This window comes from Urocampus carinirostris, chromosome 13, assembly GCF_059441175.1.
Source record: "Urocampus carinirostris isolate Australia breed hairy pipefish chromosome 13, RoL_Ucar_1.0, whole genome shotgun sequence".
Classification (NCBI taxonomy): domain Eukaryota; kingdom Metazoa; phylum Chordata; class Actinopteri; order Syngnathiformes; family Syngnathidae; genus Urocampus; species Urocampus carinirostris.
This window is the reverse complement of record NC_142361.1, coordinates 15,256,343-15,279,263: the sequence shown is the minus strand read 5'-3', so window position 1 is coordinate 15,279,263 and position 22,921 is coordinate 15,256,343. Positions and strand designations below refer to the sequence as shown.

At 41.1% G+C, this 22,921-nt stretch overlaps 1 long non-coding RNA gene and 2 pseudogenes across 1 annotated transcript; 1 reads left to right on the top strand and 2 right to left on the bottom strand.

Annotated features, from left to right (window-relative positions):
* Nucleotides 1–202: 202 nt before the first annotated feature.
* LOC148353810 (U2 spliceosomal RNA) lies at nt 203–325 on the bottom strand (annotated as a pseudogene).
* A 267-nt stretch (nt 326–592) lies between these two features.
* On the bottom strand, nt 593–740 carry LOC148353809 (U2 spliceosomal RNA; annotated as a pseudogene).
* A 5,852-nt stretch (nt 741–6,592) lies between these two features.
* Nucleotides 6,593–11,865, top strand: LOC148353808 (uncharacterized). The gene is made up of 2 exons (XR_015852568.1): nt 6,593–6,739; nt 11,379–11,865. It is a non-coding gene; the product is annotated as an uncharacterized LOC148353808 (long non-coding RNA).
* Nucleotides 11,866–22,921: the final 11,056 nt, after the last annotated feature.

Below are 22,921 nucleotides of genomic sequence, written 5' to 3'. Positions count from 1 at the left end.
GGGTGTGCCGCACTTTGTAGTATTGGGAATGAATAACATTTACACTCCGTGCTCTGTGGATTAAATTAATTGCTCTTTATCAATGATCCAATATCCGTTATCGGTCAAATTATAATACACTACAAAGTCAAGAGGCCGTAACACTTGCTATAAGCCCAGAGGCTGAGTCAAGGTCCTAGCCACAGGGCCAAGCAGCGATCAGTGCGAATGCATTGTACCCAGAGGTACTACAATACCAGGCCGATGTGTGGAGTGGGCAGAGCAAGCTCATATTCCATCTCCCAAATGCAAAAATCAACTGAACATAAGTACACGGTTCAAAAATCAAGCCTTGGTATTGAGTATAAAGTACTCAGTTCAACAACCACAGCTGTTTTCTCATGTATGGTATATCACACGGCACTTATTACTCTACATCAGGGGTCAAAGGGGTTTGGGGTTTTTAAGGGTTATTTATCTATCTTCGTTATTCATTTTTCATTATCCGTTATCGGTCAGTTCATAATACGCTACAAAGCCTAGGAGCCGGGACACTTACTCTCAGCCAAAAGGCCAAGCTAAGGTCCTAGCCCTAAAGCCTTGTTGCGATCATTGCGAATGCACCGTTCCCGGAGGTACTGCAATACCAGGCCGATGCGTGGAGTGGACAGAGCAAGCTCTTATTCCATCTCCGGAATGCAAAAATCAAAGCTAAAAGGCCAAGCTAAGGAACTAGCATCAAAGCCAAAAGGCCAAGCTAAGGACCTGGCATCAAAGTTAAAGCTGATTAGGTTTTCATAGTTACGGGGCGGCTATTTCTAAAGGGCCATTCCGTTGTACTTGCCATGTCGAACTGGTATTGACAGTACAATAGTCCGGTTCAATTTGAATGAGACACATAACAGTTTACAGTCAAGGTGTCATAGCAACAGGTCGCAATGTGGCTGTATATTGCTAAATAATCCTTTACATGGAAGCTCATTTAACAATCTATGTTCAATGTTGAGATACTGTATGGCACAAAGCCACAGAACAAACTTTAACCCAAAACAAACTTTTTTTTACCCAAAAGCCCTAGCAAAGCATCTAGAGCAATTTTATTGGGTGAGCGGAATGAATGGGCGAAGCTATACCAACTCCTTCTCCTCTGTGCCCAGCTCCGTCTGCACTGAAGGTAAATATGTTATTATCCTCTCCTGCAGTATTTGGTGGTATTTTAACAAAAGAAGTGCTCATTGTTTCGAAACCATTATTAAGGACAAATATAAGTCTAAATGAGCCTCAACACTCTTACGTAACATTAAGGAGGAGAAGAAATTTAAGCAGCATATTTATATTGATATGGGACACAGGCCCTAGCGTAATTATTATTTCATAAATTTAGTCAAATCATTAAACATCACACAGTGAAATAAAATGTGCAGAAGAATTAGCTTTTGTTGGGAGAGCGAATTTGGCGGTTTTGTTAAATTTTGTCTTAAAATTTATGGTGAAACCCCCCCCCAAAATATTTATGGCTCATTGGGTCAAAAGGGTTACCCGCCCCTTCTCTACACAAACCTTTTTTCAAGCCGAGAGCTACTTTTTGATATCTTTTAGCTCAAAGGGCACCCATTTTGATATGCATTTGTATAATAACAACATATAATATTATTACCAGGTTAATAATTGGAAATAGGGTTAAATGGGGACCAGAGCTTTCAGCCACTCTGCCCCCCAGCTCTGGAGCTCAATGCCGCCTGACATCCGAAATTCTGCGACCCTATCCACCTTCAAATCTGGACTCAAAACTTACCTCTTCAGACTTGCCTATTCCTGACCATATGCCCCCCCCCCCCCCCCCCCTAACTATAATGTGTTTTATTGGCTATTTATTACTTGCTTGTTTTACTCTTCGTTTATTGTTGTGTCCTACTCATATGTACAGGGACCTTGGGTGTCCTGAGAGGTGCTTCGAAATACAATGTTCAAATTATTATTATGATTATTATCTTTAAATTAGACTCAGACAACCACTAAAAAAATAATTTTACTAAAGAATAGCAAGCACTGGTGAGCTGTTTTCGGAACAGATCCTTGGGCACCTTGGTGAAGGCCCCTGCTCTAACTGTTGGGTGCATCCATGCATGGGACTCTGACTTCAGATTGCTCCAGAATCTTGTGTCATGTATTGTTGACTGTTATCAGATTTCTTCCGAATGTTGCCTTTTCCCATAAATTGAACCTTTTAATTGTTCCACAGTAAGACTAATAATTTGGCATTTGCACATTTGTTGTTCGGCATGTAATCGTCCCTTGTTATTTTTATTTTCAAAAATTGAACTCCACATTCACTCGACATAAACTGCAACACAAAGGTACTTTTGTTTATTATTTTTTCCAAAAATGGACCAAGCGCCCCCACCCATCTGCAGTTGACTAAATAAATTGGTACAATTTGCAAAAATATGGTGGCTAACTTTTCTTTAGTGTCTGCAAATACGGCAATTAGCATTTTAAGAGTTGTATAGGGTTGATATGTTTGCCGAGTTGGATATTTGCGGAGTGGAGCAGCTTGCTAATGTTGCCGGCTAATGTTGGCCAGCGTCTATTACCTCTGAACTGATTGCTCCGAGTCTGATTGTGCCACGGCCATGCGCCGAATGTTAGAGCATCATTTCCAATCTGTGATCGACACAGCGCTTTTAATTAGCATGGTTAGCTTTGATCAAAACTATTAGCGCCATGGTGGAATATGTAGTTGGCTCTAAGCTGACTGAAGAGATGTTTTTTTTCTTTTTGGCCTGGGTGCAGAAGTCCAACATCGGTAGACTTGCCACAATATATTGCAGATTTACAGGAGAAAATACGTATTTATTGTAGGTTTTACAAATTGTATTGTTGTTAGAAAGTAAGGAGGAAATAGATGGAAAAAAATCTCTCAGAAACTGTAAAATTTATATTGTGGTTCAAACCATTTCTAAATGGACTAATAAATTACTGTTATAATTAGATAAGACATGAAAATGTGTTTAGATGATTGATAGAAGAAGTATCTAAAGTAAGTCCTTTCTTAAGGTTTCTTGTTTGACCTCATGATGAGGTTTTGAGTTTTTCCTTGCCCTCATGTAAATTTTAGATCAGGGGAAGGTGTATTAATAGTCTGTTGGCTGTACAGCTCTTTGAGATTTCTTGTGATTAAGGGCTAAACAAATAAACATGACTTAGTGCAAGACTGCATGGTGTTAAATACTGTACGTTGATTCTTTTAAGTATGGTGATGGTAGCAAATGGGTTAAAACTCATCTAAAATGTGTGCATTTACTGTAGAATACACCTACATTGGCTCATTTACCTTTTTAGTCCTCTTTTACTGAATTTAATTTTCAATCTTAGGATGTTTTTTCATGTATTATTTAAGTGGATTGTTCTGGACACTACAAGGAAAATAAATACAGAAAAGAACAAAAAAAAACAGAATTTATATTTTTCCCTTATTATGTCATTTTTTCCCCTCAATACTTGCAGGTCCACAATGCAAAAAATCAGGCAAACATTTAGAACAATCTTAAAGGGACAGTGTGTATAATTCAACCACTATATGTTTCATTTATTTGTGTCGTGCAACTAAAAATGAGGGCTAAAAAGCAAGAGAATTAATACAAACTATGGACACAGTCTGCTTTTTCTTACCACACAAAACATAGAAGCAAGATGGCAGACTATTATGTCAGCTCCCACTATGTGAGGCTCATGCCATGTTGAATAAGTATCAATGACCTGCGAGTGTTTAAAAATGTTTAAGAAACGTTTTCAAAAGCCAAAATATGAATTATTCAAATCAATATTTTTTTACTTTAAAGAAATTGATTTAAGTCCCAACAAATGTTTCGTATTAGACTGGTACCATCTACCATCATCAGTATATATACTTTTTAAAGGTTGACAATTTTTTTTCTTTTATATACTTTTCAAAACTGAATTACAATTGGATGATTTAATTCGGCCAGCCATAAATTTCAATGTCAAAAAAAGAAGCTTGTCTTTAGGTCATTTCAATCAAAAGTTATGATTTAAAAAAAAATACATATCAAATACTCTCTCTGGATGCTAGAGGGCAGTGTTGAGTTTGTATACAGTGGTGAGTTGGTTCAAGTGTAAAACTGCATTCACTCGCCTGTTAAAATAAAAGAGTTAAAGTGCCAAACATGAGAATATTTTCCCCAATACTTTTTGAATAAATGTGTTGTGTTTCGTAAAATAGCCCCTGTCATCTTTCATTATAATGTTTAGGGTAGATTACTTCTACTAGGATAAATAATCAACCATAATACTGAAAAACAAAGCCTTGAATTATGATCGAACACTCTATTCCTGATCTGTCCCGCGTCAGAACAGAAAGTCTGGATCCGGCCCCAGAGCCAAGCAGAGATTGGCATCTCTGCTTTAACATATGAAAGACAATACTTGAAACAGCAAAATTATCTACCATAATAACAAGACATTTTATTTATTTTTATTTTTTTAAACTTGAGTTGTCACCAATTATTCCACTTCTAGAACACTCAAAACAACAGCACTAGTACAGTCAAAGGTGTATACATAATTTTTTTGAGGTCATTTCCCAGCACGGTTTGCTTGCCAAAACCTTTCCCATGTCTGACTGTGCTGGCTGACATGAATATATGAGGGTTTTTATGTTTGCAGTCAAAAGACAAAGTTTAGTGGGCCTAGTTGTATGCCAATGAGCAGGGTGGAAGAGAGAGGCGGAGGCAGATGAAGGCAAGAAGCCTCCCCCTTGCCCCTCCCGTGTTGCACCATGCCTAATCGGGCTTTTCTCGCCAGGGTCAAGACTTTCTGTCTGGGTCCGCGGTACTCTCTGCCACCGAGGGCCGACCCATTCAGGCGCACAATGTCCCTGTCAGTCCCGACAACACTTCCTCCCTTCGTTGGCTCCAGTCCTCAGAGGGATACACAATATTTCATGGCTCCTAACAATGGCCTGTCTGCCCGCACCCACCATATGGTTACTATGGGCCCGCAATATTGACACACATCACTAATTATTCAAAGAGGCCGCAGCAGCAAGCCGGGGAGGTTCCCCCTTCCCGGCAGCCCCGGATGTGCCGAATTCTCGTGTGGGATGATGCTCAAATTTCCATGGACTTACAAAAACACAGATACGATCCATATCGAAGGTTCTTTGTAGGATTCTTGAGAACGAATGGGCAGCAGTCAATCCGGTGCACTTGTGTTTGATGTTTTTGCTGGGGCTACTAGACGTTCCTGGAACGCAACTACCTTTTCTAGTAACAAGTACTGTAATACTCAATTTCTCAACAGTCGTTACCCCACGGCGGCAGTAGCTCAGGAGGTAGAGCGCTCGTCTTGGGATCAAGGAGTCCCAGTTTGAATCCCGGCTTGTCCGTGTTACATGTCGAAGTGTCCTTGGGTAAGACACTGAACCCCTAATACCCCCAATAAGCAGGTTATTGTCTTACATGGCTGCAATACAAGGCCGCTATTGGGAAATGTGAAGCACACTGTAAAGCGCTTTGGGAAGTCATTGACTTGAAAAGCGCTATATAAATGCAGAACATTTTATTTCATTTCCACGGAGCGTTATTGCACTACCCACAATACATAAAATGAATTACGATGTTTGTGACTACTGAATAGTTTTGCACCAATCTTATTGTCACATACAACCCTCAATCCAACATTGAACATGGGTGGGCATGTTTTTATATACATACTAGATACAACCGAATACACTAACGGTGGCACTGTCTCAAGCACAGTATGCAAGAACACGGATTTTCTTCTCATGCAGATATTCTCCCTACTTAAGCCAAATTTCCAACTATAAAATAAAATACTCAAACGACGGGGTCAGCTTTTGTGCGCACATTTGGTAGTGTGTCAACAGTAGCGAATGGTAGGCAGTGCGTGGGGAATGGGGCGTGGCTCATACAGGAAGAAAAAAAACAACTCAATCAAACAGAATTTATGGTAAAAGTGTACTGAATTTTGGTCGTTTTTGTAAAATTATTTTTGCAATACAACATGACTAGTCATGACCGGTACAAGCTGGGGACCCAAATGCGTAACATTTCATGCAATGCTTTGTTAAGGGATCGATACAGGAAACAGAATCAAGATACGGTAGCTGGCAAAGGAGAACGGAGCTTGGATCGGGGATCGATACAGGAAACAGAATCTGGATACGTGTAGCTAGGACAGGAGAGCGGAGCTTGGATCGGGGATCGATACAGGAAACGGAATCAGGATACGGGTAGCTGGCAAAGGAGAACGGAGCTTGGATCGGGTTCTGATACAGGAAACGGAATCAGGATACGGGTAGCTGGGACAGGAGAACGGAGCTTGGATCAGGGATCGATACAGGAAATGGAATTAGATACAGGATACAGGACAGGTCGGGAACAAAACGGTAGCCAGAGTCAAAAAATGCTTGCCTTGCAAGTGCCGAAGTTCTCTGACAGACCGACCAGGAGTGAATGAGAATAGACGAGTTTAAATAGGAGAGGAACCAATCAGGAAACGAGCAGCAGCTGGAGCCAAACGAGCGGGCACAGGTGAGGGCAATAGGCGAATCATGACATGACTGGAGATAAAAGAAAAGGTCTCGGACCAGACACAGAAATGCAGAAGATCTTTAAGTTGTTTGAAGCCCAGAAACAAAATGGATGTCTCGGCAAAGTGTTGATTTGCAAACCTTCAAGATTGCACAAGAAAGATGAATAGTTCACTGCTTCCACAGGTTGGTGTACACATTTCTTTATTATCTGGATGTTTTAAGCAGTTCTAGGGGGTTGGCTTCTCTGGAAGTATATACGGTAATTTGTAACTAGATATCTACTTTCGTAGTAACCCACTACCTTTTGGTGTCAGTAATCTACGGGATAACAGTTACATTTTAAATTAAGCAATTAGTAACTGTAACTAATTACTGTTTTTATTACCCCACCAACACTGATTGGAACATGACTACATACCAGTGGTGGGCAAACTTTTGTCTGCATTGGGTTTAAAAAATTGGCAAAAGGGTCGTGTGAGGAGGAGAAAAAAGGATTTTACTAATTGCGTCTACAGAAACAGTTTGGAATCAGATACCTTTGCAATACCTAAGAGCAATGTTCCCTCTAATTTTCCACGGGTCTGAGCGTTCACACAAAGTCGGTGAGCAACGTTTGAAACAACAGTGAGCAACAGCAACCCCAAGTGTGGCAACCAAATCATTATCAAACATGTCCAAAACTTGACATCAAGTTAAATTTTGCTGCGTTTTCGGCTATGCAAAATTATTTTTCACTTTTGAATGAATTGACTGATGTACGATTGCAAAGCGGCCTACAAACTTCATTTGTTTTTACAACAATTCTTTCACAAGATTTCCATTTCTTTTTTTTAATCTTTTGTCGCATAATACTAACATATTTGGGGGCTTATTTAGTCGGTTGCACGATACACAAGTGTATTTAATCACATTTTTTAGTGAAAGTACAATGTTGGCAACAAGATTGACTTGGTATAATCAGAAATTATTTGAATGCAACACAAACTTTTTCTTTTTCCCTTTTTTTTCTATTTTTTTTTCTTTAAAAAATCTCATTGTGTTTTTTTTCCTAGCTGTTACTTTTTTCTTGTTTCTTTCTTTTCTTTTTTTCTGGCTTTTTTCTGAATTTTTCCTTCTTTTATCTCTTCCTTTTGTCACTGCTTTTCTCAGCTTTTCACTTCTTTTTCATTTTGGATTTTTTTCTTTTTTCGTTCTATTCCCCCTTCCTTTAAGTCATTTTGTGCATAATTTTACATAATATTTGGTCAAATAGGGATGAAAGAAGCAAAAACAACCTGAAGAGCCGTTTAGGACCCGAAAGAGCCAACACCTTTTAGTGAGCCGAGCCGAAGAAGCCGGTTCTCGAAAAACTCTACTGACTTTACTCAACTTCGACCTTGACTTCAAAATACCGCATTTAGAACACAACGTCAGGGGAACCCGTGTATTTTTACCTTCATGCACTGTAACTTTGACCTAATTCGCTTCTTAATTAGCAATTTCGGGCCCTGATTTTTGTGACCTGGCTAGATTTCCTTGTGCGCAGAAAAGCTCTGGGTAGTGCACAATTGCGCACACTCACAGCTTAGAGGGAACATTGCGCTGGATAGATTTTCTTGTGCGCTGAGAATGTGCGCGATTGCGCACGCGAGCGGCTTAGAGGGAACATTGCCTGAGAGAAGTAAATAATGGAGACACACCAAATTTCTCATATCTCTGCTGCTTTTTTCCAAATGACATATCTCCATTTTCAAATGGACGGTGTGTATTATTTGACCACTAGATGTCGCTCTACGATGTGGTGCAACCAGAAATGAGTGCTAAAAAGCACAAGGAAGCATACAAAACACGAAGATTCACAGTGTCCAAAACGCAGCATTTTCTTCTCATTTTTTTGCCAAGCCTTTTTGAGTTTTTGGGTTTACGATGCAGCAAAATGGCAGACAATTATGTCACTAATTAAACCCATAGCCCAGACCCTACAGTATGTAAAACTATACAATTTGACTCATTTGCACTGATTGTAAATCGTCCCAAAAAGTTGACAAGAATAAAATTATAGCATATAATTTCTTCCCCCTTTGTGCCTTTATTTACATTTATGTGCGCTCAGAATGTCCAATAGTGTTATTTCTTTTCAAAACAATACCTTTAGGATTAGTTAACTCATTATATGTCTATTGTTTTTGTTTTTTACACAAAGAATATTTCCCCGCAACATGGATATAGATAACCCAGTATAATATTTTTTTTTTCATAATTAGCAAGACATTAATTGCAATTCTAAAATTTCCAATGTCTAGTCTAATATTGTAAAACCTCAAAGAATAGGACATCTCATACACATACAGTTATTGGTTGTATCGTAAGTTTACGGGTACTGGTATTAGTACTTCCCTACCAAGCATAGTCGCTAAATACATTTCTGCTTTTGATTGACTGAAAAACTCATCAGTACAAGTTTAAACCAACACGCGGAATAGAAACTCCTTGTTCTGTTGCACAAGTTGCTTAATGAGCTTTTGTTTGTTTTAATATGGAAATGTGCTGCTTAAGTGTAATTGAGTTACCGCTCATGAGTGTGATTGTTTTTTTTTTTTTTTAATACCAGCAAGAGAAACACTTTGTCTCCAAGAACGTTTTTTGATCTTAGCTTTAAATTTCGGCCAAAGAAGCATACGCCTTGGTTTACTGAAGAAACCAGGTCACTCAAGTAAGGTTGCAGGAAACTTGAACGAAAATTACACACTGCAAAGCTTGAGGTTTCCCGACTAGCCTGGTGTGACCGCTTGCTGAATTATAAAGTAGCTCTTGCCTCAGCTAAAGCATTGTTTTTCTCTAAGATTACTGATGTACAAAAAAATAATGCGAAATTTTTGTCGGACACAATGGTGACACTTACTGGACAGCAACTAAACCCTAACAGTTCTACCTATTCTGCCCATGACTTCATGGCATATTTTATTAAATGATTCAACTAATTCAGAATGAAATTTTACATGGACATTCTGCAACTTTGTCCTATCTTAAAGATTGGAAGTTTTGGATCACGTCAGATTCAGCGGGTGTTCAGAAATGTTTTCCTGTTTTGGTGATCTGTTCCTTAATAGTCTTACTCAAATGGTCAGTAGGACCAATTAAACTACTTGTCTGCTTTACCGATTTCTGGCTTCACTGGTGAAAGATCTGTTTAGGATATTAGGACCTTCAGTTTTAAATATTATTGATATATCACTCCCTTTGTGTATTGTTCCGCTAGCCTTCATGTCTGCTGTCATCAAACCCATGCTTAAGCGACCTAGTCTTGATCCGGAAAGCCTATGCAATTAAGGGCCAGTGTCAAATCTACCATTTAAAAAAGAATACTTGAAAAGGTTGTTGCACAGCAGCTGAACGACTTTATGTTGGAAAATCATCTCTTTTAAACTGTCCAGTCGGCATTTAAAGCAAAACACTACTGAGACAGCCCTGGTTTATGTAACAAACGATCTCCTCTTAGCAATAGATTCCAGCTCCTTGTCAATGCTAATGTTGCTGGATCTCAGTGTTGCTTTTGATACTGCAGACCACAACATATTACTTGTTCGTCTGGATGGGTATCTCAGGAACCGCACTCTCGTGGTTTAGGTACTATCTGTCAGACGGGACACAATGTGTTAACAGCAATCTGACCTCTGTACATTTTGATGTCCCCTGTGGCGTCCACAGGGCTCTGGACTTGGCCCCCTACTTTTTAGTATTTATATACTTCCGCTCAGTTATATTATCTGCAAGTATAATGTTACATTTAATTGCTAACCAGATGACACTCAACTGTATCTGTCACTGGAGAAAACTGCCCAGTTAAGTTGTAAAATTTTGGATGCCTCCCTTACTGAGATACAAAGATGGATGTCACATAGTTGTTGGCATTATAGAGCAGAAAAAAACTGACATGTTTGTTGTTGATTCAGCTCATTGTCGTGATTTGTTCTCAAACACTGCTCTAAACCTCGACAAATTTAGTAAAACCCGTAGTGACTCGGTCAAAAATCTAGGTCTAAATATTTGATCTTAATCTGTCGTTTCAGTTACATGTGATAATATTACCATTAATATTCCGAAGATTCGCCCAATGCCGTCGCAATCAGATGCTGAGATTATAATCTATGCGTTTATACATGTCGGCTTGATTACTGTAATTTATTGCTTTCTGGTCCCTCGATGTTTAGCATTGAAAGTTTGCAGCTGGTTCAAAATATCAAAAGGCAAGAAAGTTTGACCATATCACTCCTATATTAGCTAACTCGCACTGGCTTCCAGTCCGCGTGAGATGTGACTTTAGGGTTCTCTTACTAACATACAAATGTTCGAAGGATTTGCTTCCTCTTATCTCTCTATAATTTTTCCCTATTTCCCTACACGGAGCCTACACTCGGAAAATGCTGACCTACTTGTGACTCCAAGAGCCAAGAAGTCTGCAGGCATGTTGGTTTAAGATGAGGAGATGGTGTAATTGTAACCTGTGCAGTCCTTTGAGAAAATTTGTGATTAAGGGCTATACAAATGCATGTGCCTTGAATGGTTTTGTTCCACATTTCTCCCAAATCCTTGGCAAACTTCTGTAAAGTAGCAGCCGTCTGACCGCTTTCAATAACACGGTGAGAGTCTTTAAATTTTGTTATGAGCATGGCTTGAAAGTCTTCCCGTTGAATGTAAAGAAATAACATTTTTAAGAATGTGTGCCCTCAATTTCACTTGACCTGACTAACACTGCTAATGTTATCTTTCACATTTCAAGATTTTTGAGCTTGCTCTGGCTTCGTCCCGCCTTTTAACGGGGAATCGTTGCATTTTCTCACAGCAGGCCCAGAGTCCATCCTCGAGCGGGAGCGGTGGGAACGTTTCCTTGTGCAGCAGGCCATGACAGGCCCATGTTGGGCTGGGCCTCCTCTCCTCTACTCCACAGAGCGAGTGATTGACAGGTCTCACTGGGGAAGAGGGACACTTCATCTGTCATTCAAAACAGCCGACAGGGGATGGAAACGCCACAAGAAGGGATCACTGCAAGGAAACTGGAAAGTATTGGAATATTGAAATGTATCACTGCATATACAGCCATGTACAACAGGCGTGTCAAAGTCAAATGGACTGTGCAGACGGTCGAACTGAATGTTGAAAATGAGAGAAGCTCATTGTGTTTATTTTTTTCCTAGCTGTTACTTTTTTCTTTTTGTTCTCTATCTACCTTTTTTCCTTTGTTTCTTTCTTTCATTGTTTTTCTTGTTTTTCCTCCATTATGAGGTCAAGAATGACCTTCAATAAAATGTCGCACAAGCGTTTGGAGAACATTCAGAGTCAAATGCTGTATTTCCAGACTGAGGGGCAGCAGTGCCTCATGAAAATTAGATTTTCCATAGCATGTCACTTTTAATATTTAAATCTGGACCTAAGGGCCAAAGTCGGAATGCAGGCCTTTTAAGTCAGCTCGTGGTGAAGGTTGCCACAGGTCCAGATGTTACTGAGCTTCTCCGTCCTCTCCTGGCTCATGTTATGTGCTTTGTCACATCTGTCCGGGTGTAGGTGTCCATATTGCGTCCCATCTGCTGACACACAGACACACACACTGGCAGCATGGCCAGAAAGTGCTCATTTTAAGCAAGGCAGTAAAGACTTTAATTCATGGGTGTTGAACAGCGGGTTTTCTAAGAGCGCTCCCAGGACCCGAGCTCAGTCGGAAAGCTTTTGGCAGCTGACAGACAGATTTCGCCTTCCTGTTCGCCGCACGAAACTCTTTGTCAAGTCCTCGTCGTCCGCGATGCGACCCTCTGGCAAGAGAAAATATGAGGTGTCCAACAGGCCTCCTTTTTTTTCCATACGTCTCGCCATCTGTCCTTCTTCCTCACCTCCATTTCCTTTGGTCACGTCTCTCCGCCGGGAAGAGAGGGAAGGGAGGCGCTACCGAAGCGAATGTCACCCCCGTCCCAATCTTTCTTGTGGGAAATTGACTCTTTAGCCCGGGTGCTGTCGGTGGCCATATGCTGATGTTTTCATATTCGGCGAATCCGCGCACAGGGAACCGTAACGCCGGCTTTAGTCAGAATTACAACCGGTGGTGAGGAGATGCTACACTTTGCCTGTTGTGCCGCCCAACTCCAAATGCCGTTGACACGTTAACAGTGTCCCTCCGCAGGCTGTTTCGCGCTCCCGTTGGCAGGATTCTGTCCTCGTTTTCCGCGTTTAGCGCCATGTTCTTATTAAACATTCAAAAGCAAGAGGCCGCGTGGACCGTCTCACACGGCGCCGGGCGGTGGGCAGCTTATTCATATTTCATGCCTTGCTTTGCTCCCGCCCCTTTAATTAGGCCGCTAGTTTGTCGTTAAAGTCTGCTGAGAGTAAACTTTTCTCTTGTTTTAAAACTTGTTGTGCTGATGTGGCCTTTTTCCAACCAACAAAGGGATTATATCAGTGGTGTTCAAACTAAGTTTGCTGTTCATATTTTGCTCTGTCTCCAACGTACTGTTATTGTAATATTAAATCTAAATCTCCATGGCCCTCAAACATTAGATCAAATGTAATTAAACTAAGACATAATATTAAAAATCAAGGATGTTCTATATAACACAGATACCAATACCCAAATCTCGAATAGAAAATACGACTCAATACTAACACAATAGACACTTCTATCTGTAACCAAAGGTTTTTTCTCATGCAGGTATGAGCCCCCATGCTGGTATCAGCACTGATACTGATAACAGGCATCACGACTAGCCCATGCCTACTTAAAATGAGAAAAATAATCTACTAGAGCAGGAGTGGGTAAAGTCTGGCCCACGGGCAACATGCGTCCAGTCAGGCTTTTCCTTTCAGCCCACCAAACAAAAATATCTTAAATCTAATGATAATTTGTATGAAATGGTTAAAAAAAGTACTACTGATAAAAATGGTTTATTTTGTGCCAGTTTTAATTTATTTGTTTTAATTCTGAGTGTTTCAAATGGCCCCAAAATCTACTTGTAAATGTCTGCATGTTCTGAAAAGACTAAAAAAAATGCTTAAAAAATAGAGATACGTCTTTTGCAAATGGCAGCGACGATATGAGAAAAATTGGATAAGCCTACATTATCTTTTTCCCTCATGTATTGCCAAGGTATGTGATTCCAGACTGAATCAGAAGATATAAAATATAAATAAAATCAAGATAACCACACATACCCCCCTATGCCTCCACCGACAACTCTCCCCCTACTCCTAGGCCCTTTTGCCAATTTTTTTCCCCACTCATGTAAAAGAAGATTTATTTTGCCATGTGCTGTCTGGGGCCCTACATAAGCACAAAACAAAAACAAAGGTTAGTTCAGTGGTCTTTATTTCAGGCAGGGTTTGGTTCACGGGGAGTCAGATATCAGGGCAACAGTTTCTAGATCCCCAGAGGCAACAGTTGTGGTCCAAGAGGCAGGCAAAGGTGGCAGTCCAAGAATTTGGCAGGTGGTATTTGTGATCTCAAAGGCCATGTAAGGAGGCGATACACTGTATAGGCAAGGTCTGTGAAGATGAGGCTTGGAAAGTGAAAAAAAAAGCCAACGAAATAGCACCGAGCCAAGGATTAAGAGTGTTTAAATAGTGAAGAGGAAGAGGTGTGATTGTAGGGTATTAAGTGACACTAGGTGTGGGGTGTAAATCAGAACCAGGAAGTGAGTGACCAAACATGGTAAGGGAAAGCAAAAGGAGGAGAGAGAGAAAGTGAGGGAACCAAACTTGAGTGCAGGATTGTGACATGTGCTTTGTTTTCAGGGATTTAATATTTTGGAACTTTAAAAGGTCCAACTCAAAACAACATCGATTGGCATTTTGTGTATTCAGCTAAGGTTTATTAAGGTGGGCTTTCGCATTGAGACTCGAAAGTCCCAGCTGAGCATGTTACGTAAGTGGACAGGGTTGCAAAATGGCGCCCGACGTTTTCCGGGGTCGGCCTTGTTGCCCGTAATCGGCGACGTGGCGTGGTGCGGCTGACAGATGCCCGCTCCAGCTGGTACAGAAGGGGGGGTGGAGTTTTATCGCCCAGTTGGAACGGGGGTCCTCGCACCCCTCTGCAGCACTGGCCGCCGTCACCACATTTAATGAGTCACGAATTGCCTGTTTGTCTTCTGCTCCCTGCTGTTTCCGCACTCTCGCTTCCAGAACAATCCCTGAAACACATGCTGCCGCGCTCCGCCGAGCAGCCGGACTCGGAGGCCCAGCCAAACCGTTAGCAAGAACAAAGTTGTCATCTTTGTTTTATTATTCCTACCGCCCTCCCCCCTTTTTCTTCTTCCCGTCACTTCCTCAGTGCTGCCGTGTCGTAAAGCCGTCCGATCAGATGCTGCGCCTGACCTTGCCAATATGGCCGCCTCGAGTAAATTGCAGTCATTTGAAGCTCCTGACAAACATGTAAATCCCGCTCTAATTGGACTGCTGCAGTCAGGATGATGCTTTACGTTTGCAACGAGGAGACATGAACAGGTGGCGAAAAACACGTAAGTTTGATGCAAGATCAAATTTGTCTTGGCGCAGAGAGCAAAAGTAATCCAGGAAGACACGCTGAGAGGTTTGGATGATCATCACATGAAGCTAACATATCACACATTCATATTTATGCACAAGCAAACACACTTTTAGCAGCTTTTCTATGATACATTCCGTTTTGGCTCTTTCCGTATATTTCAGTGTCCCACCTTCTATAATGTGGATTTAGTTTTTAGATATGTTACCAGTAGAAGGTCAGACATATTTCACTTAAGAGGACATCATTATACCGTTTCCACGATTCATGCTATTTCAAATCATCAGGGTTAATAAAAATGACCACAGGCGTAAGGCGTGGTTCTTGTAATGCCCCGTCACACTTGCCTTTGCTGGCAGCAGAGCAAAGTACGTAGAGATCATAGAAGAAGTGTCGCTAGGTTCTTGTAGATATCGACCCTTTGCACACACGTGACCTAACTACCTGATGACACAATGACGGACGGTAGTAGCCTGCAGTAAATAGTGGACGAAGCTGGTAAAAAGCGGACAACACCCAAAACAGCTATACTATTCAACACCATTGACAATGACTAGTCAAACGAATACTATGCAGCTGTCTTATGAGGTGGCTCACTTCGTCGGAAAACCCAAAGGGTTCAATTTAGAGAAACCGAGTATAGCATTAGCAATGCTAGCTACTGAGCATTACCATCTTCTTCCTGGTATATTCACACATGTAAACAAATCATCCAGTCAGCCTGACTTTAGTCCACATGATCTGTGCCACTTTATTGGAAATAGAATATCCCCATACACGGGTGATAATCTAAAACCTTATAATAGTCTGGATGCTTACTGGTATGCGTTACTGTGCTTCGTTTTGCCACCAAATTCACTCCAGGAGTAAAATGTCCTCTTGCACTAACTTTACTAAAACGACTTAGTATCTCAATTTTAGGGGAATGTAATTGAATAGTAAAGCACAGGGCATTCACACATTGTATGGAAATCACTTTTGAGCATGTTGAAAATGAAGTCTCTTCTGTTAATATATTGGCAGCTCGTTTCAGCGTAACAAAACCTATGGTAGCGCACATAACAGTTTTCAAGACATGTGGCATTCAAAAGATTAGTGTTTTGAATCCCTGGTTAGTCACAATAAAAGCAGCTCATTTACATAGTAAGAAATAGCTACTGTAAAACACCAACATAGCTAGTTAGCACAAGCTAACCTATTATACTGAGGGCCTTTGTGGTGACTCGTACCTATTTAACATAATATTGCTCGATCAAACGTATCTTGTAAAACATGTATGCTGCAAAACCGAGAATAGTTGAGGGCTGCCAGCCTGCCGTTGCTGTGCCTCCCTCCATTTGACTGCAGATAAGCACAGGAATCATTCACCATGGTAAAAAAGTGGTGGTTTTATTCTTCTGTCGTGGTTTTTGGTATTTGTTTCAACTCAGTGGCCGATTTAACTGCAGTGTGCTCAATTGCTTCCTGACAACCACCATGACTCCCATTCTGCCAGAGAAGGCAACGTGACATCTCATGCAAACGGGTCAATACTTGCACCTAAGGAACTTATTCACCCAGTGTTGGCCCTTGGTGGGGTAACTCTTAAAGGGATATTGTGTATTATTTAGCGCCGTTTTTACAGGCCCAAGCTTTTGTTTGATAAATAAAAGCATAATATACTTTACCTGTGAACATTTGTGAACACACATCTGTGTATTTAAAAATGTGTAGAACGGTCAATGGTGTCAATGATTGCTCGGCGAATGATGCCGTGAAAGTTGATCACCGATCATAAAAATCGTTCGATCGCGATCAAGTTGATTAGCTCTATCTGTCTCCGTAAAGACATTCAAACAAGGTGACTCCAAAACATCAAGTCCCACGCACGGTATCTTGGCAGCGTCCGGGTTCGTCCCAGCAGCGTGAAATCCAGGCGGTCCGGGGTGTCCTCTTTGTGTGCATCATCTAGCCCTGCGAGCGACATTCTTCTCATTGTTGCAGGTCAGCGAGACAGAGGCGGGCGGCATGAAAAGCTCCTCGGCGGGGGGAAACAATTTCTCTGGGGCCGCTCATAAATGTCTGCCGTTTAGTTCAGGGGCCCATTGACTCCTTGCCTCCCTGCCAAGCAGGACCCTGTTAGACCAGCCCCTCTCTCTAACAGCTTAATTAGCAGAAAGGACAACAATGTCTCAGCCTGTTTTGGAAACAAGAGAGGGCCCGAAAAAGGCCGCTCTTCCCGCCCCTCATTGTCCCGTCGAAACACCGACTTTGACGCTCCTCTTCAGTCCAGGACAAATAAAACAACATTCCTGCACTGTTATGTGAGGAGCATGACGACCGGCTTGACGGGCAAGCCGCTTCTCGGCCTCTCTCGTCTGTTTGGAAGCAGAAAAAGGAGGGGGTTCCTGATTTATGCTCATTCTCTTGTGCTTGCTCTTCTGCAAAAAAGTAGAGAAGGACTTTATGGAGATCAACTGGGAAAACTGCAACGGGACCAAGCTTGAAGTTGGAGCCTATGTCCGACGTGAAGAGACCAGGGGGTGGGGGAAACTACTGTAATCAACACAACCAAAAAATGCTCACAATGCAACACACATAATGATAAAAACAAATTCCTCAGTTATGGTGCAAACAATAGTATTGGCCTGTAGTTTCCTGGTGCAATAACCCCGCACCTTGTCCTTATTTTCCAAACCCTCCTCCTTGTTCTTTCCCTCAATTCTTATCTACTCATTCCACATACTTCTTTTCCTTATTTCTCCTCTTACTTGCCCTACTCCCTCACTCCACCTCTTCTTGTTCTTGGTAATAGACAAAATCTTGCAGGGACTTGCCCCTAATATCTCGCTGATTTAAATTCCCTCTTTGTCCCTGCTGGGAGCCTTCTCTCAGAAAATGCTGGTCCATTAGTCATTTCAAGAGCAAAGAAGAAATCTACAAATTCAAAACCATTCTCCATTTGGGCCCCAGTGCTGCGGAATGCTCCTTTCTCTGAGATACGAGCTACAACCTCACTGGAAATGTTTAAATCTAGGCTTAAGACACACTGATATATTATAGCGTATGAGTGATACTGGCTTTATACTCTTGTCTTGTTGTCCTTGAGGGATAAGGATGAGCCTGGTTGTTGCACCACACATGCATCACAAGCCATCGTACCGCCACTTGGGCCTGACGTATACCATCATCTAGAGCTTGCTGTATCAGTCAATAGTTTGAGGCAGGAAGCTGTCAACTGTAAATTATTTTATTACCAATATTTCATGTTGATGATGTCTGTGTATTGTTTATTGTTTGTTATTTATGTTGTCCTTCTAAACCAGGGGTCGGGAACCTATGACTCACGAGTACATATGGCTTGGAGATGAAATGGTTATTGTACAACTTTACATTCATGAGGAGTAGATAGTGAAACATGCGAAGCCAAGGCATAACACATGGTTTAAGATTTGGTCCAGTAAACAAAGGACACAATTTTGTCTAAAATTTAGTGTCAAGGTGTCACACCAACAGACCCTGTTGTGGCTGCAAATCGCTAACAAAAACCTTATATGGAACCTCATTAAACAATCTATGTTCATTGTTGAGACCATTTATGATAAAAACAAACAGAATAAGCTTTAACTCAAAACAAACATTTTACCTAGAAGCTCTAGTAAAAAAATGTAGACCAATTTGATTGGGTGAACGGTAGGAATGAACAGAGCTATACACAGCACACGCACTCTTTCTCGTTTGCCCAGGTAAATATGTGGGTCTCCGCGATTGCAGTATTTTACAGTATTTTTACACAAGACTTTCCTTGCACCTTGTTTTGAAACCATTGTTTAGGACATTAATTACGGTCAAAGTGAGCCTCAACACTTGATTAAATACCGGGGGAGACCATGTTGAAATGGTATATTGATATTGATATGGGACGCAGACTCTGGCATAATTATTATTGACAGATTTTATCAAATCATCTAACGTCACATTGTAAAATCATTAGCTTTTGACTGGAAAGCGGGTTTGGTGGTTTTGTTTTATTTTGTGTTAAAATATATGGCGTGGCTCTGTAAAAAACAAAATCAGAATAATTTTGCTTTCATCGCTAGTTTAGTGAAAAAGGTTCCCGACCTCTGTTACAAACCCTTGTTTTTCTCATCCTTCTTCTTTACCATTCTTCTTTCTCACCCTTCCTCTTCCTCACCCATAATCTACTTCTTCGTCTTCTTCCTCTTTGTCTTCTTCCTCTTCATCTTCTTCTTTTTCCTCCTCCCTTTCTATTGGTCCTCCTCATCCCCTACCTCCTCCTCATTTGTCATTCTAACATAAAAAGAAGCAAACTGCTGTTTCTGACTGGCTCGACAAATGCTGTCCTCACATTCCACTGCGGTGAATCCTTTTATCTTGTGACCCCCAGCAATATGATTTCTATTTTTCACAACAATGGTGACTTCCAATGATGATGATGATGATGCAGTTTTTTTTCGTGATGCTAATTGTATTAGTACATATTGACGTATGGACCTTAGTTTTCATGTATAATCATTACACATTAGTAGTTTCTTTAAAAACATTGTTGGCTTGTGTCCTGACAGAGCCTGATTGCCCTGTAAACAATGTTGCCAGTGGGTAAGGGGGTGTCAGGCAGATTCGTGCCTCGGTGATGTGTAATGCTCTGTCCTCTGAGATAAGATCTGGAATCTCAGAGGATGTGTTTAATTGTAGGCTTAAAACATCTTCTATAATATAATTCTATAGCTTATGAATGATCTGGACCGCATAATATTGTTTCGTTGTCCTTTCTTGTGGCTGAGTGAGAGAGAAGGTCGAGCCTTGATTTTGTATGGTGCATGCATTTTAAGCCATCAGACCAGCACCAGCTGCATCGGCGATATTACAAGATAAGAAGCTTGTTATTACTGTCAATTGGACTTTTTGCATGGCTTCAGTCATTCCTTACGTTCATTTTTGATGTTGAGTGTGTTTTAGGTCCGGGGTCCTCAATAAGCTGACCACGGTCCACGACCGGCCCAAGGCCCGCCTCTCTGCGGACCCAGGGCGAATGGCACTTTTTAAAAAAAACAAAAAAACTTCTCGAAAACATTTCTTTGTCCGTGGCCGATCTATTGCCATGCACGACCATTGTATCACCAAATTCTCTTTCAATTTTAGTCAAAAATCTCCCATGTTCCCACGATTGTTGTATTCACTGCATGCGCTCTGCGCTCTTTGCATACTGTGTGTGTTTGAGCGCCAGCGAGAAAGTTGTGCCTCGGGAGACAGCGCTGATTGGCTGTTGCCTGGGTGACATGGTATTATGGGCTTTAATCTCTATGACAACGACGTTTTGATTGGCTGACAGAGCGCGAACGCTGCTATCTTGACTGGACCGATGAACACGAGTGGTACCTGGGACTTTCAATATTCTGTTTCCATGCAACAAGTGAAAGATCTAATCCAACAAAAATGGTATGCTCAACAATGACCAAAAGACAAAAAGTGGAAAACAAAAACTACCATTTTCAGTAGGAATGGACTGGCCACCTGCAAGTACAAAACAAATGTGCTTACGATGTTTTAAGACGGTTGCTATAACAAAAAGTGAAAATGTGAAGCAATATTAGGTTAAAGAGCACAGTTCTTTTGAAAAAAGGTTTCCTCCTAATTCAGACCTGAGAAGGCTAAAAATTGACAGGTTGAAGCAGTCATATTAACAGTCCAGCAAGGTTATTGTTAAATCTCACACACAACAACAAATTGAAATGGAGTGCTCACTCAGAGTGCCGTGGGTATTGGCCAAACATAAGAAGCCTTTCTCTGATGGAGAAATAACAAAAGAGTCTATGACTGAGGTGATGGTAACAATGTTCGGAGAAAAAAAAAGGAAATTACAACAAAAATAATAAAATAAATCCCGCTAAGATTAATCAATAACAAGACACACTGAAAAACTGGCTAATGATGTGACAAAACAGCGTTGTGATAGCACAAGAAATGCCAAATTTTGTGTTTGGACAGAGAGAACCAACTTTACCTCTATTGACGTGCCTTGCACTTGACCGGCATAATGGGACCTTATCATTAAAGAAGTGGTTTATTTTAATTCAACCATAAAACATGATTTTTAACAATTCATTTTGGTTTGCGTTAGTTATATTTGGAGATAATAAAAAAAACTCCAAAGGATGAAGGACCACTGTTTTTGGACATCTCTCCGCCCCTCCCCACACCCGGCTCCCGGGTGTGTGAAGTTAGCTGGGAAAAAGCCTTCTTCCTTCCTGGGAAGTTGCGGATGGGGATGTTCTCTACATAAAAGCCGGCGGCACCTTAGAGTGGAGCTAATTTATGCCGCAGTCGAGGCTTTGTGACGCCGTGTAAATCGTCCCAATGTCATATTCGTTTGACGAGCCAGTGGGTGGTCCAATGCTCAAAGGTTGAATATGGTTCAAGAGCAGCCGCAGTCAATGAAGTTCCGCGTGCCGTACGTCTTGACTTCGTAGCTAAATTTGACAAGACGGACCGATCTAGCGCTGTGGCTGGCCTAGGTCTGAACTTCAGGCTCTCAACAGCACTTGTTCCCGCTGGATTTATTGACGGCCTGTCAAAACGGTGTAAAATCAACACAATAAGCCTCTTTACCGCCAACACTTACTCACTTTTATTCGCGCATAGTGATAAACTTCAACTTGGAAAAAATGGCATAAACAAAAAAAAAAATGAAGACTTAAATCTTGCTGGACGTTTAAGTGTTCTAAACACAAAAGGGATAAAATGAAATGACACATCATCCAAACAATTGACTACTTGTGTCCTATCTTCATTTGTTATTTGTCAGGATTTAAATGAAAAGTTCATTCTATTTCAATGGAGGAAATATCCCCTTATATCTAGATCCATAAGATGTTATTAATAACATAACATGTTAACATACCATTAGAAGCATAGAGCATTTGTTTCTAAAAATAATTTTACTCTTAGGACAGAACAGTTGCTTGTTGATCATCATGTTTCATTTTTGAACTTCTGATCTACATCCCACTTTCCTGAATACTCTAATACATTTTTGGTTGACTGAATAATTTACACACTAAATACAAAAAAATTTGATGAATTAATTTTAAATGTTTTGTTTTAGGAGCTGTTACACACAATACAATCTTGTGGATGCAGACATTCATCCATTATCTGCATCGCTTATCCTCAGTAGGGCCGCGGGGGTGCTGGAGCCCATCCCAGCTATCTCCGGGCAGTGGGCAGGGGACACTCTGAACTGGTTGCCAGCCAGTCGCAGGGCACACAGAGACAGACAACTCACTTGGTCATTCACACCTAGGGACAATTTGGACCAGCCAATTAACCTGACATGCATGTTTTTGGAATGTGGGAGGAAACCAGAGTGCCCGGAGGAAACCCACGGGAGAACATGCAAACTCCACACAGGAAAGACCAATCTCATGACCTCAGAAATGGCTGCACACCCGCTAAACACTGCGCCGCCGTGCTGCCAGATCCAGACATGTTTTATTTTAAAAATATTCCTCAACAAAAACATTTTTTGATTTTTGCACTTAATGAAATATTCATAAGTAAAGTCAACACATATCTTTCACAGCATAGTTCCTTAAATTTGACAAAAAGTACAGTACCTTCCCATTCTATCAACTGTATTTGAATTCAATTGAGTATTTCATCTGGAATTTTCACGGTTCATGGATCCCTTAACCATGTGGGTCATTGGAGCACCAATGAGGACACAACTGGACTGTTTTTGAGTTGTGGCAAAGTTGGCACCAGTCCATTCCTTAATGTTGTCAGCTCAGTTCTTTATTGGTCTTCCTCTCCTCCTGCCCCCTTGGACTGTGCCCCGGAGAATTATCTTGGTTCTTGTGACA